General features: G+C 37.0%; 2 long non-coding RNA genes across 2 annotated transcripts in view; one reads left to right on the top strand and one right to left on the bottom strand.

Moving 5' to 3' along the window:
* The window catches only part of LOC110262273 (uncharacterized), a 60,688-nt gene extending 44,571 nt beyond the window's left edge, over nt 1-16,117 (bottom strand). The window contains exons 1-2 of the long non-coding RNA XR_002347101.2: nt 16,016-16,117; nt 8,808-8,929 (exon numbers count right to left, since the gene is read on the bottom strand). This is a non-coding gene — a long non-coding RNA (uncharacterized LOC110262273). The remainder of the gene's footprint in view (nt 1-8,807; nt 8,930-16,015) is intronic.
* A 37-nt stretch (nt 16,118-16,154) lies between these two features.
* LOC110262274 (uncharacterized) overlaps nt 16,155-16,478 on the top strand; it is a 29,811-nt gene continuing 29,487 nt past the window's right edge. Inside the window, exon 1 of the long non-coding RNA XR_002347102.2 lies at nt 16,155-16,426. This is a non-coding gene — a long non-coding RNA (uncharacterized LOC110262274). The remainder of the gene's footprint in view (nt 16,427-16,478) is intronic.

Genomic DNA, 16,478 nt, shown 5'->3' on the forward strand with positions numbered 1-16,478 from the left:
TTTTTCTTCACACTGGGAAACTGTCAAAATGTTTTCTAAAGTGGTTATCAGATGAAATAGATACACAGTTACACAAAGAAAAACTTTGAGTTCATGTGGGTCCTAGAATCTGGAAGCATTAGCCATTTGATGAATTCAAACTGGGAGAAAAATTCATATTATATCAACGTCTAACATATTATCAAAATGAATTAATTAAGAATACTCTGTGTAATAGGCTCACTTTATACCTAGCTAAGCCCTGTGTGCACTATTATAGAATCTTAATTTTAAGGTGCTTTGACCTAGAATTGGGGGAACAGAACAAAGACAGGTAGAATAATAAAAATGTAAGTACATCCTGCTTGGATAGAACTACAAAACCAGCATATTAAGGAAGGAAAAAATGCGTGTGGGGTATAGTTCAGAAAATGCTGCCCGGAAAAAACTTTGTGTGTATGTGTGCATGTGTGTGTACTGAGTAGAGTAGACACTATTTTTCAAGTTTTTAAGAACAAGTAGAATTGGGAAATATGGGAGAGTCATAGTTCTTTTGGAGAGAAATAGCCTAATGATCTTTGTAATAATAATAGAAAAATAATAATGATGATGTAATAATAGGCACCTTAATGTATAAGTTATGCAGATGATTTAATTTTTGTAACAGCACCATGTATGTATTATTTCACTTTAGAGATGCGAAGTTGATTCTTAGGAAGGGTAAGTAGCCAGTCCGAATCACATACAGAGTTGGGCGTCAACCGACTCCAAAGCTAATGTTCCACTCTGCCTCTGCCAGCACTGGCAATGTTAAAGGAAGTTTACCAAAATACTTTAATCCCTGCTCTTTGGGATCCTGAAACATTCATTTATCTTATATGCTTTCCAATTCTTTCATGTGAATTTGCTTCTTAACTCAGTAAAGTCATGGGTAGGAGTATGACATGGAGGAAAAAAGACTGGGTTTGAGAATCCACAAGCTCTCAATCCAAGCTGGCTCTATACCTTATAACTTTTATCATCCAACTCTCGCAGGCTCAGCTTTCTGAAACTACTCTGTTCCACGAAATGAGGATGTAAAACCAAACTTGCCTGGTTGTCAAGAAGACAGAGTGTGATAACGTGTGTTTTTTATACTTAGCACAGGATACATGGCCCTAATTATTACAATTCCTTTTTTTCCTATATAGAGAAAAGCCTACCTCATATTCTATTATGGAAGGTCCTAAAACCACAACCAGAATTTGTTGTATCCTATTTGGTTTTATGGTCACACATGTTCATGACGTTTTCAACGAGGGACATAAGTCAAAGATACAACACCTCCTCTCGCACCTGGTAACATAGAAAGCATTCAGCATTTTTGACTTGCATTTCTCTAAAAATCAGTGATGTTGAGCAATTTTTCATGTGCTTGTTGGCCATCTATATACCTTCTTTGGAGAAATGTCTTTTGCCCATTTTTCCATTGGGTTGTTGGCTTTTTTGCTGTTGACATGTATAAGTCCTTTGTATATTTCAGAGATTAAGCTCTTGTCAGCTGCATCATTTGAAGCTCTTTTCTCCCATTCTGTAAGTTGTCTCTTTGGTGTCTTTTTGGTTTCCTTTGCTGTGCAAAAGCTTGTCAGTTTGATGAGGTCCCATTGGTTTACTTTTGCTTTTATTTCTGTTGCTTTGGGAGACTGACCTGAGAACACATTTGTAAGGCTGATGTCAGAGAATGTCTTGCCTCTGTTCTCTTCCAGGAGTTGGATGGTGTCCTGTCTGATATTTAAGTCTTTCAGCCATTTTGAGTTTATTTTTGTGCATGGTGTGAGGGTGTGTTCTGGTTTCATTGGTTTGCATGCAGCTGTCGAGGCTTCCCAGCAATACGTGCTGGAAAGACGGTCTTTTTCCCATTTTATGTTCTTGCCTCCTTTGTCAAGGATGAATTGACCGTAGGTGTCTGGGTTTATTTCTGGGTTCTCTCTTCTGTTCCATTGGTCTGTCTGTCTGTTTTGGTACCAGTACCACACTGTCTTGATGACTGTGGCTTTGTAATAGTGCCTGAAGTCTGGAAGAGTTATGCCTCCTGCTTGGTTTTTGTTCCTCAGGATTGCTTTGGCAATTCTGGGTCTTTTGTGGTTCCATATACATGTTTGGATTGTTTGTTCAAGTTCTGTGAAAAATGTCATGGGTAGTTTGATAGGGATTTTACTGAATCTGTAGATTGCTTTGGGCAGTATGGCCATTTTTCCAATATTAATTTTTCCAACCCAGGAGCATGGAATATCTTTCCATTTCTTTGCATCTTCTTTAACTTCCTTGATATAATGGTTACTTTTTGAAAAACTGTAGTTCCATGCAGATGGGAAATCTGAGTCAGTGTTCTACGTATGTGGATGTATTTCTAAATATTTGCTTACAAATGTATTGTCACACCCCACTTTCCTTGGTTTGTGTGGATGCATCTATTTTAAAACTGTGTTATCTTATTCTGGTATCGTTGATTCAAGATGAGCATAACAAGTAATTTTTTTTCAGTTCTGTTTCAAATCTAGTTTAAGATCTACATAAGTATATAGATTCATTTATATGTGGATCATATAAAGAGTATAAAAAAGAGTTTTTGATTATAGAGCCCATTTGGCCTCAGAAGAAGGCATTCTACGACTAGGAATAAGGACCATGTTAGAAACACTGGGAATTACTAGCACAGGCCAGCAGAATCCTTAGGTTAATAACATCGAGTCATAAATTATTGTATTGGTTTGCCAAAAGCTTGAGAAGTAGCTATTTTTTGAGAAAATAGAGCCGAGTATTTGCCATTTTGGAAAGATCCATCCCAAGCCCGTCGAACTATTTTCCATCATAGAAAATTGTGTTTCAGGGAATGCTCAGGACAGGAGAAAAGTACTGTTGCTCTGGCACTCAATTTGGCTCTCGTGTAAAATTATGATAATAACATCTGTTTTACTCCTTATTATGGGTGTCAGGTGTGATAATATATGTGACACAGTATCATAAACAAATAGACGTCTCTTTCTTTTCCTTTTATTTTTTTCTTCAACAACTGTAGTGAACCAGGGTTACCAACATTAATGAGCTGGAATCCCCCTTACAGAACATAGTACTAATTAGATGAAGTATTGTCCTCTAGGGTACAACTGTACACTGTACAACTGTGAAACCCAAATGGGTTCAGTGTTTCAAGTATGAAAGGGCCCTCAACAAAATGGTACCCAGTGGATGCCTAATAATATTGCAACAGGGCATTTTAAAGAGATTTTTCATGCACTTATAGGAGACATCCACTGGGATCTCCTAGAAATGCTGGGATTCTGAAAGGGCTGAGGTCCTGCATGGGTAGGTTTAAAAAAAAAAAAAAAGTGGGATTTTTGCTGCTGTTAATATTATTTCTTTTTTATCTTTTATTTAGTTACTTTTATTGCTTTCCCCAGAGCACCTTCTCCCACAGTTCTAGATGCTAATTTAACAAAAAACTTTGAGATTCAAGAGAGCATTTCATCTCCTTTCTTACTTTCCTATGGTTATCTTCCAACCAATGATCAATAAAAGTCCATCTAACCCTAGTATCACATCTCCATTAGTGAAGGAGTGCTTACTTGACTTGCAAGAGCACAGAGTCCCAGAAATGGATTTTTTTAGAGACAGAAGAATGACTAGTTACCTGGAACCATAATTAGCTGAAATTAGGCAACCCTTTCAAGGATGTTTAAAGATTGAAATATGCAGAACAAGGGTGTCATCTGGACTAGAAAGCTAGCAAGAAAGGAATTGTGTTGAAATGTAACAAACACACCGACGTGACCACTGTGCAAAATGGTTCACATGCAGAACCCTACATGTGTCAGATAAAAGATCCTGCCGACACACAGATCTAAGCATGAGGATGTTAAAAAAAAAGACACCAAAATCACACAGTGTGGGGAAGGAAAGTAAGAAAATACAGATTATTTTTCTTATTTTAATGATTTGTTTGAGTCTATATGACTATCAGACTAAAGCAAGCAGATATAGGAAGGGGTTAACATAGTTAAAAAACAAGGCTACCAGAAATCAAAACCAAACATTATATTCACAAAAACTGAAAAGAAAATTACTCAAGTATAAAACAAATGGAAACCATCCAACCAAAAAAAGAAAAGAAGAAAAGAGAAATACAGAAACAACTGGAAAACAACGTTGAAAATGGCAATAAATACATATCTATCAATAATCACCTTAAATGTCAATGGACTGAGTGCTCCAATCAAAAGACACAGCGTGGCAGATTGGATAAAAAAGAAAAAACCTTCAATCTGCTGCCTACAAGAAACTCACCTTAGGGCAACTGACACATATAGATTGAAAGTGAGGGGATGGGAAGAGATATTTCATGCCAATGGACAGGACAGAAAAGCAGGAGTTGCAATACTCATATCAGACAAAATAGACTTTAAAATAAAGGCCATAAAGAAAGACAAAGAAGGACACTATTTAATGGTTAAAGGATCCATTCAAGAAGAAGATATTACAATCATCAATATATACGCTCCTAATATAGGAGCACCCAGATACCTACGACAAATACTAACAGACATAAAAGGAGAAATCAATGGGAATACAATCATAGTATGAGACTTTAACACCCCACTCACAATAATGGACAGATCCTCTAGACAGAAAATCAATAAGGCAACAGAGATCCTAAAGGACACAATAGAACAGTTAGACTTAGTTGACATTTTCAGGACATTATATCCAAAAAAATCAGAATACATATTCTTCACAAGTGCACATGGAACATTTTCAAGAATTGATCACATATTGGGGCACAAAGCTAACCTCAACAAATTTAAAGGTACAGAAATTATTTCAGTTATCTTCTCTGACCACAATGACATGAAACAAGAAATCAACTGCAGGAAAATAAATTATAAAAAAAATGTCTACCTGGAGACTAAACAACATGCTACTAAAAAACCAATAGGTCAATGAGGAAACCAAGAAGGAAATTAAAAAATACCTTGAGACAAATGATAACGAAGACACAACCACTCAAAATTTATGAGATTTCACAAAAGCAGTGCTCAGAGGAAAATTCATAGCAATACAGGCCATCCTCAAAAAAGAAGAAAAATCTCAAATCAACAATTTAACCCAACACCTAAATGAATTAGAAAAAGAAGAAAAAAACCTAACGTCAGTAGAAGGAAGGAAACCATAAACATCAAAGAGGAAATCAATAAAATAGAAATTAAAAAAACAACAGAAAAAATCAATAAAACCAAGAGCTAGTTCTTTGGAAAGGTAAACAAAATTGACAAACCTCTGGCTAGACTCACCAAGAAGAGGAGAGAAAAAACACAAACAAAATAAGAAATGAAAAAGGAGAAGTTACAACTGATACTGCAGAAATACAAAAAACCCTGAGAGAATACTATGAACAACTGCATGCAAACAAATTTGACAACCTAGAAGAAATGAACAGACTGATCACTAGAAATGAAATTGAGTATGTCATAAAAACACTCCCTTACAAATAAAAGTCCAGGACCAGATGGCTTCACAGGTGAATTCTACCAAATATACAAAGAGGAACCTGTACCCAGCCTCCTTAAACTTTTCCAAAAGGTTGAAGAAGAAGGAACCCTCACAAAGACATTCTATGATGCCACCATCACCCTAATACCAAAACCAGACAAAGATACCACCAAAAAAGAAAATTAAAGGCCAATATATTTGATGAATATAGATGCAAAAATTCTCAACAAAATTTTAGTCAACTGAATCCAACAACATATAAAAAAGATCATACACCACGACTAGATGGGATTCATCCCAGGTGCACAAAGATGGTTCAGCATACGTAAATCAATCAATGTCATACACCAAAAGAAAAGTTAAAAACTTATGATCATCTCAATAGATACAGAAGAAGCATTTGAGAAAGTCCAACATCCATTCATGATAAAAACGTTTACCAAAGTGGGTATAGAGGAAACATTCCTTAACATAATAAAAGCCATTTATGACAAACCCACAGCAAATGTAATACTCCATGGAAAAAAGCTGAAAGTCTTCCCACTAAAATCTGGAACAAGACAAGGATACACATTCACCACTGTTATTCAACATAGTATTGAAGTCCTAGCCACAGCAATCAGACAAACAAAAGAAATAAAAGGCGTCCAAATAGGAAGAGAAGAGGTAAAACTTTCACTGTATGCAGATGACATGATACTATATATAGAAAACACTAAGGACTCAATACAAAAACTACCTGAACTGATCAACAAATTCAGCAAAGTAGCAGGATATAAGATAAACATTCAGAAATCAGTCGCATTTCTGCATACTAACAATGAAATATCGGAAAAGGAATTAAAAAATACAATACTTTTTAAAATTGCAACCCAAAAAAATCAAATATTTGGGAATATAACCTGACTAAGGAAGTGAAAGTCTTGTATACTGAGCACTCTAAAACCTTCATCAAGGAAGTTAAAGAAGATGCAAAGAAATGCAAAGATATTCCATACTCCTGGGTTGGAAAAATTAATATTGGAAAAATGGCCATACTGCCCAAAGCAATCTACAGATTCAGTAAAATCCCTATCAAACTACCCATGACATTTTTCACAGAACTTGAACAAACAATCCAAACATGTATATGGAACCACAAAAGACCCAGAATTGCCAAAGCAATCCTGAGGAACAAAAACCAAGCAGGAGGCATAACTCTTCCAGACTTCAGGCACTATTACAAAGCCACAGTCATCAAGACAGTGTGGTACTGGTACCAAAACAGACAGACAGACCAATGGAACAGAAGAGAGAACCCAGAAATAAACCCAGACACCTACGGTCAATTCATCCTTGACAAAGGAGGCAAGAACATAAAATGGGAAAAAGACCGTCTTTCCAGCACGTATTGCTGGGAAGCCTCGACAGCTGCATGCAAACCAATGAAACCAGAACACACCCTCACACCATGCACAAAAATAAACTCAAAATGGCTGAAAGACTTAAATATCAGACAGGACACCATCCAACTCCTGGAAGAGAACAGAGGCAAGACATTCTCTGACATCAGCCTTACAAATGTGTTCTCAGGTCAGTCTCCCAAAGCAACAGAAATAAAAGCAAAAGTAAACCAATGGGACCTCATCAAACTGACAAGCTTTTGCACAGCAAAGGAAACCAAAAAGACACCAAAGAGACAACTTACAGAATGGGAGAAAAGAGCTTCAAATGATGCAGCTGACAAGAGCTTAATCTCTGAAATATACAAAGGACTTATACATGTCAACAGCAAAAAAGCCAACAACCCAATGGAAAAATGGGCAAAAGACCTGAATAGACATTTCTCCAAAGAAGATATATAGATGGCCAACAAGCACATGAAAAATTGCTCAACATCACTGATTATTAGAGAAATGCAAATCAACACTACCATGAGGTACCACCAGTGAGAACGGCCATCATTCATAAGTCCACAAGTAACAAATGCTGGAGGGGGTGTGGATAAAAGGGAACTCTCCTGCACTGTTGGTGGGAATGTAAGTTGGTACAACCACTAGGGAAAACAGTGTGGAGATGCCTTAGAAAACTACACATAGGACTACCATATGACCCATCAATCCCACTCTTGGGCATATATCCAGACAAATCTTTCCTTAAAAAAGACACATGCCCCTGCATATTAATTGCAGCTCTATTCACCATAGCCAAGACATGGAAACAACCCAAATATTCATTGACAGATGATTTGATTAGGAATACATGGTATATATTCACAATGGAATACTACTCAGCCATAAAAAAAGAACAAAATAATGCCATTTTCAGTAACATAGATGGAACTAGAGACTCTCATCCTGAGTGAAGTAAGTCAGAAAGAGAAAGACAAATACCATATGATATCACTTATATCTGGGATCTAATATATGGCACAAATGAACCTTTCCACAGAAAAGAAACCCATGGACTTGCAGAATAGACTTGTGGTTGCAAAGGGAGAGGGGGAGAGAGTGGGGTGAATTGGGAATTTGGGTTTAACAGATATAGAGTATTGCCTTCAGAATGGATTAGCAATGAGATCCTGCTGTGTCACACTGGGAACTATGTCTGGCCACTTATGATGGAGCATGATACTGTGTTGAGAATATTTAACACACTCATAGATCAGAAGAAAGTCTGTCAGAGTGGTAAAGACTACTCAAGTATTCCTACTGCCTTTTCTTTTCTTTGATTCAAACACAATTTTCTGGCCCTCATTGGCAGCTGACCAGTACACAGGGGGGATATGCCATTCATTAAAGATCTCAATAAGCATTAATGTTTGACCATGGGTACAACAATCAAGAAGAGAACTGCATAACTTCACATGACAGATGAAAATCATGCATGGCCATAGGACTGGAGGAGCTGGAGTGCTGGCAAATTTGGGGGACAAACACTTGACATGAAGCTTGACCCTTTATGATGTGCTATATGCCCATTAACATACAATTTCAAAATTAGCGGATTGTGGATATCATTTCGGAATGACCAAGCTTATTTCAGCTTTGCTTCACTATTTAATTTCTCTATCATACTTGCACTACTTTGAGTTAATTCCTGAACTCAAGTTCTCTCCAAGGACTCTGAATTTAATTTATCATTGGCTTCCTCTACCTTGAAGAATTTCAGTTCATATACCTGCCACAGCACAGTCTCTCTAAATCAAACTCCTCATTTCTATAGCTGGTCAGCACCCTTGTTTGCCCACCTAATATTCTAGTGAGGGAGAATGTAAGAATTCTGATATTGGAACATAGGCACACACACAAAAAGAAACATACCTTGTTTTGAACTGGCTTCAGAAAGGGTCCTTCTCAAGCAGCACATCATGTGTCTAATCATTCAAGTTGAAGCATATGATCAGAAAATGACTCTTCTTCAGGCTGAACTAGTTCTGAGTTACCTGTTTCATAGACAGTGTGGAACACTGGTCATCAAATTAAAAGCGAGACTAACTCTGTATCAGGCACCACATGGCAACAGCTGTGTACAGTTGGACAATTCAGAAGGTTGGACACACACACACAGGATCTCCTCTGTGCACAGCCGTCTCACAGAGGAGGGCATGTAGTCTTAGGAAGACGTATAACACACACTCTCATCAAAGGTTCCTGGTTTAGAAAAACCTTTCTTTTTATATTCTTGTTATCTATATTGTATACTAATGTTCACATTCATAAAAAAGGGACAATGTAACAATACTAATAATTTCAAATAATCATTAAGAAACCCCTGTTCTAGGAGTTCCCGTCGTGGTGCAGTGGTTAACGAACCCGACTAGGAACCATGAGGTTGCGGGTTCGGTCCCTGCCCTTGCTCAGTGGGTTAACGATCCGGGGTTGCTGTGAGCTGTGGTGTAGGTTGCAGACACAGCTCGGATCTCGCGTTGCTGTGGCTCTGGCGTAGGCCGGTGGCTACAGCTCCAATTCGACCCCTAGCCTGGGAACCTCCATATGCCGCGGGAGCGGCCCAAGAAATAGCAAAAAAAAAAAAAAAAAAAAAAAAAAAAAAAAAAAACCCTGTTCTAGAACTCAAACATATTTTTCTTTTCATAATTGTTTTTCTATATTTTTATCTAGCTCGATAACGGTCGGTATATACATCTGAGTACTGTTTTACTTTTCTGTGTGTGCATCCCATGCACACTGCAGTGGGGAGAGAAAGTGTGTGCGTGTTAGGATTCTGCCCTTTCATAAAGCATACTGGTGTGGATACGTTAATATTCTTGCACATAATCTTCATATGTGTGTTAGTTTTCCATTATTTCCATTAAAATTACTGTAAATTTAGGGCTACACAAATTTATCATCTCACAGAAGTCCAGGACTGGGTTGAGTCCTCAGCTCCCAGTTTTAACAGGGTCTAAATCAAGGTGATGGCAGGACTATATTCTTATTAGAGACTCTACTGAACAATCTGCTTCCATCTTCATTCAGATTGTTGGCTGAATTCAGCACCTCGTGGTTGTAAGACTACTACATGCATGTCCTTACTGACCGCTAGTGAGGAGCATCCTTAATTCCTGGAGATTTCTCTCTGGTTCCTGCCTGAAGCCCAGTGTATACAAAGCCTCTTTTGTCTTGTATGGTGACACGTTCCCAGGTTTCACTGATCAGGATGTGGACATCTTTTTGGGGGGCAGGGGGGTTATTCAACCTATCACTGCATGGACCATATTTAGCAATTTTAAAATTTTGATATAATATTAGAGAACATTTTCTGGGGATATATATTTGTTTTCATTTTGTGTTTTACAATTTTAAATTATATCATCTTACCTAAAAAATTTTTTAAAAATTTTTATTAAAGTGTAATTGATTTATAATGTTCTGTCCATTTCACCTAGAACTTTTGAATTATTTCCTTTAATCAGATATCAGGGAATGGTATCACTGTGTTATGGGTAGAAACTTGGGCTTTTTCAGCTTATTGCTATCTTGAGTCAAAATAGGTTTATAATAGTTTATAAATTTCAGCCCTAAAAGATCAGAGTTTCATAACTATCTCAGAATTGAAGGCAAACATTTTTAGATGTATATTTCAAGTCTAAAATGGATAGAATAGTAACATTTTGTCACACATATATTACAATTTCTATAGTTTCCTATGTGAAGTACCTTCAGTATTATTTCCTTAATTATCTTTTGGTATCGATGTTTTATAGAAGCTACTTAAAATTACAGAAATTATCCAATCATCTGTCATATGCAGAGAATATATTTTGCATATGTTATTACTCTATTTTAGCTTAATATATTTAATATAGATAGTTTTATCCTTTTAAATTATTCAATTTTATCATCTTTTCCTTGGATCTTGTACTTTTTGATTCAAACCTAGGAATATTATCAATTCTTCACAGATCCTATCAATAATTTCAGCTCTTCAAATCATCTCCTACTAATGTAGGTGTAATATTTTGATCTACCTTTCAAGGATTGATTTGCATACTGGGCACTTTTCAACAGAGGGCAGCATTTTGCATTTGTTCTGCTTTGTGGGTGCATATTTCAACCACAAAACACCAAATGTTCCAAAATCTTGCTCAGGCACATACAGTGAACAGCATGTACAAGAGCATTTCTATGGAAACAAACAATGTATTTTCTTATCACAGAGCTTCTGGGAGATTCTTAAATCTTCTTTGAAATGCAATAAATGTTTTTCAAATCAATAATTGTGGTGGAAACAATAAGGAGTGAATGTTAGGAAAAAAATCGTGTCAGCATTAGAAGGTAACAATGACAGAAAGTCTCATCCAAAACTTTCGTACAATTGATTATGACTGAACGACTAAGCCAATGAGGCTTGAATCTGCTGCAGATAATGTAACTAATTTGGGCAAGAATTCCAACTAGAGCTTTATTTCCTAAACAATTTAATTTTTAAAAGTTTGCATTATGTTTTTAATTGCCTTCATGATAAATTCGGAATCTTTTTTGTGGCTAACAAGGTCTTTTATATTCTTGTCCCAGGCTTCAAAATTCAAGCAACTGTTCTCTATTTTAGTTTCCAGGCAAAGTCGGTTTCCCACTCGCGTGTCCTTAATGTTTTCTGTCTGTGCCTTACTTTTTCGTTACATCCCAGGCTCTACCAGGACCTATCTTTGCCTTATTATCTCTACACGCCAGAATTCGAGCACACCAGAGAGCACATATGAGACCATCATTAAATAAGGAATGGAAAGATGCTGAGATTTAAAATGTTCTTCTTATTAGCTTAGTAACCTTTTCCCCCTAACATTTCTAATATTGTTAATTACTATTAGTTAATATTGGGGTGTCTAGAGATCTGACACTTGTCCAGTCTTCCTAAAGCAAGGATAAGGACATTACAGAATCACTCCGATAGCTCCTATATAGGATAAAATTTCAACTGTGGTTCCTCAGTGCTGAAACACTTCAAGAGGAGCACTAAGTACTTGAATTCAGCTAACTGAGTATTTCTTGAATGCTTCCTATGAGCCAGGGACTCTACCATACCAGGTACATGGGACACAATAATAGATGATGTATATCTGTATAGTGGGCCCTGAGCCCAAGAAAAAAAATTGTGCATCATAGAGTTCCTTCCTTTTAGACAATTAGAGACTTAAGCAAGTTGTGTCTGTAAATGTTCTTCCTTCACTTTCACTTGTCAAATCTCTTCAATCCTCATCTCGAGGATTATCTTAACTAAGTTTCCTCTAATACACTGAATACTTCAACTATTTCTCCTAGACTCCAGTGTGAACTGGCAGAATTACAGTGCTGTGAGCCACCTAGAGGAGACTGCCTAGAGGGAAGACTCTGACTCATATTCATCATTTGTTCCTGGCACAAGGCCTAGCCCAAAGTATAGAAGTAGAGAATAGATACTAGTGGATGCAGTCATGAATGAATAAATGAATAAATGAAGAGTAATTTGTTAACATATATTTGTTTTTCATTACAAAAATATTTAAACAGCTAGAGTATTAAAAATAGGCTCCCATTCCCCATACTGCAACATATAAGTATTTTCCACATCACCTTTAGGTGTTTTTTAAAAGAGAAATAAATTATTACATATCAAGCTCCTCACTTTATTTCCCCGACCTTATTCACCCTTCTCCATCCTCAAAGGGAAACATATACTTGGAGTTTGCATTTAATTTTCTCTTCCAAGTTTTTATATTTCAACTTTGCATGTATGTTTCCATAAACAACAAATAATATTATTTTCATTTTATTAAACATAAATGTTAGTAAGTGTATGATTTTATTGCAACATAACTATTTCATTCTACATTATGCTTTCAAAATTTATGTTAATGACTAAACACCATTCTAAGTGCTATGCAATATTTATGAATAAAACACAAGTTACTCATACTACTACTAATGGACATGTTGCTATGATTAAAAATGCTGATTGGTCTTTTTTGTATCTCCTTGAGCAAAGTTCCAGAATGTCTTTAGAACCCATATCCAGAACTGTAATGTCCAGTTCATTCAGTATACACTTCCTCAACTTTCATGTACTTCTACATTGTTCAGCAAAATGTAAAATTTTGCATTCTCATAAGCAGTGTAGGAGTTTTCCTTTTTACCTAAATTATCATCAAACCTCAATTCTCTTCCATTTACTTGCTTTAATCCTTGAAGCAATTCTATACTTTTTAATTACCCTAGATTTACACCACATTGATATCATATTAGTCTATCTCTCACTTCTTAAAAGGTCTCTAAAAATTATCTTTATTTCTGCTCCTATATTCTCCAATATTAACTTCAGGATCAACTTATCAAGTTCTATAAGAAATTCTATGGGCAATTGTATCTAGAATTGTATTGAATATACAGATTAACTTAGGGAAACCTGGTACCACTGATTCATAATCCACCGATATGATTTATTATATTTCATAAGTATGTCTAAAAAGGCCTTGTAAATATTTGATACATTATTCCTAAATATCTTCATATTTTCTTACAACTATAAATGTTACTTCTGAGGCTGTTTTTGTCTGGTTTAGCTATCAAGTTTTACTAGCTTCATAAAGTTACTAAGGTAGCAGTTCTGATTTCTATGTTCTAAAATAAATTTTTAAATATCACAAATATTTTCTTTTGGGAACAGCAGACTCATTACCTATTCAATTCAATAAAAGATCACTGGGTCAGCTTTTATTTTATTTTATTTTATTTTATTTTTTGTCTTTTTGCCTTTACTAAGGCCACTCCCATGGCATATGGAGATTCCCAGGCTAGGGGTCGAATCAGAGCTGTAGCCGCCAGCCTATGCCAGAGCCACAGCAACGTGGGATCTGAGCAGCGTCAGCAACCTACACCACAGCTCATGGCAATGCCGGATCCTTAACCCACTGAGCAAGGCCAGGGATCAAACCCGCAACCTCATGGTTCCTAGTCAGATTCGTTAACCACTGAGCCACGACAGGAACTCCAGCAGTTATGACTTTTTTTTTAATATTTTAGGGAAATTATGAAATTCTACTGTCAAAATGTTTTTCTTCTGATTTCAAAATCTCTTTTAAATATACTTATATTTTAGCATATTTAAATACTTATATTTTCCTTTTATTTTGATATTATTGACCTTTTTTACTTTTTTTAGACCAGTTTACTTTTTTCTAGAAATAAATATTAGTTTTCGTTGTCTTTACTTCATTTTACATTGAATTATCTTACTATTTTTGTATTTCATTTGTTTTATTTATTAAGATTTGTTATTTTACTAACATCTTTGTTTTCCTTCCCTCTTTACTTGTCCAGGGACTTCTGCTGCCCAACATTTTGCTCTCAAACAAACAAACAAAAAACCTTATTCATAGCAGGGGGTGCATATTCAATAGAGAATGAATGAAAGGAGGGAAGGAAAAAGCAGGTCTTATATCACATTTTAGTGTGACTTCTTTGAAAAATAACAGGTGTTGTCTTTGAGATATCCTGTCCAAGGAAAAGAGAGCCACTACCTTGTGTGGAAATCCACAGGATACCTGCAATAGCAAACACATCTTTCTCCCACCACCTCAGCCAGCAGAGCCTGGAAGTGCACAGTTTCTACACCTGGGGGCTCTGTTCTGCAAGCTATGCCCTCTCCAGAAGTCATGTGCCTCCTTTCAAAGCCAGCCTGGATTTCCAGAAAATTGGCTTTTCACCTTACCCTTCTATGCAACTGAATTGTCCATCTTCCTGAGAGCCTGAATGGGTGTCTCTAATATCATTTTGGTGTTGTCCCCTTTAAAAGAGCTCATCCTGGTGAATCTCTGTACTTCTTACCATAATTTAAAGCCTGGAGCTTTAGGGGCAAATTGATTCCTTCATAGACTCTTTTTGGCTTCTGGGGCATCTCTAGGCTGACAGCCAGCCTGTTAACATAACACAAGTTTAGCTTTCCAAAGGGGGTCTCCTGGCTGAGTCTCTGGGGTAACTTGGGAAGCCAGAGTGTCTCATCTCTTAACAGACTTCTCATCATATGACAGAAGACTCAGCCTCAGAGGGTGCCAGCACCAGCAGAGTCAAACAGGATCTTGCATCTAGGATCTCTTCCCTCAGAGGTCAGAGAAACCTACAGCATCCCCAGATTGCAACCTGGCTCTCATCCAGATTACCTCCCTCCTTATCCAGCTACCAAGCTTGGGGTTTAGCAACAAGTATTCCCAAAGACCTGACCAGATTCAGTTATCCCCAAAGCCCTTCTTCAACTCAGCAAATCACCCCCAGCCCCTACTTTCATCATCATTTTTATCTTTTATCTTTTCAGTTTCTTTGAGGTAATTTTATTTTTTAATTTCCGCTACTGGTTGGACCGTATATATTTTAGTTTTGTGGGTTTTTTTTTTTTTTTTTTTTTTTTTTTTTTTTTTTTTTTTGTAGCTTTCCTTAAATTTTGAAGATATAAATTGACCAGTAAACTTTTCCAACAAATTTAGGAAAGTCTGTGTTTACACCTCTTTTTGTTTTTTTGTTTTGTTTTTGTTTTTTTCTTTCCCTTCTTTCTTTTTATGGCCACACCTGTGGCATATGGAAGTTCCAGGGCTAGGGATCAAATCGGAGCTGCAGCTACCAGCAACTCAGAATCCAAACAGCATTTGAGACTTAAGCTTGTGGCCAAGGCGAATCCTTAACCCATCAAGTGGGGCCAGGGATGGAACTGCATTCTCACAGAAACCATGTGGGGTTCTTAAACTGTGAGCCACAACAGGTACTCCTACATGTTTAATTACACATTTAACACATCCTCTTCTGGGTGTTATATCATCGATATGATAAAAAAATTTCAGTTTTCAACTTTCCCATTAAAAATACTTACAATTACTTTTATATGTATCCAGTAGTTGACCTTTCTAGCACACTATCAACTTCGTGCTTGCCGTTCTTCCCTACGACTTATTTCTGCATCTATTCTTATCAATGTCTTAGCATCGTAATGTATATTATTTAGTTACTTTTTTTTTAACGTAGGGTCGGGGGCTATTGGGGTGGACCGAGCGAGCCCTGAGGCTTACCTTGCTGGGGTGAGGGAAGCTGGTCCCCCGCACAGCACCTGCAGCAGCAAAGATAACAGGCGGTAGAAGGAGCCCAGCACCCCAAGCAGCCGGGAGTCATGTGACCCGCGTGACTCTCGCGAGAGCGCAGAGCCCCGGCGTCCTCCAGAGCCCAGCGCCTAGTAAGGAGCTTGTACTGGTAAAGGCAGCTAGTTGTATTACTTAGGAAAATATGTTTTCTTTTCATCCTTTTTTGACAGGTTATAGAATTCGAAGTGAAGTTTATCCTCAGCATTTGGGATATAATTCTGTGCTTCTCTCTTACAAACTGCCTCACCGAGTTTGTTTACATGTTTACTCGCCTATCTTCTTCTCTCACCCCTTCCATTCGGTGCAAACTCCATCAACAAAACAGTGTCAACGTCGAGAAAGGTAAGCAAGGTGCTGATGATACCTCAGTTCATTAGTTTAGCGAGGAGCAGAG

Source organism: Sus scrofa, chromosome 9 (genome assembly GCF_054392235.1).
Source record: "Sus scrofa isolate SSC_HxYL_T2T_F1_AM1 chromosome 9, Sscrofa_HxYL_maternal_Yorkshire_Landrace_v2.0, whole genome shotgun sequence".
NCBI classification, from domain to species: domain Eukaryota; kingdom Metazoa; phylum Chordata; class Mammalia; order Artiodactyla; family Suidae; genus Sus; species Sus scrofa.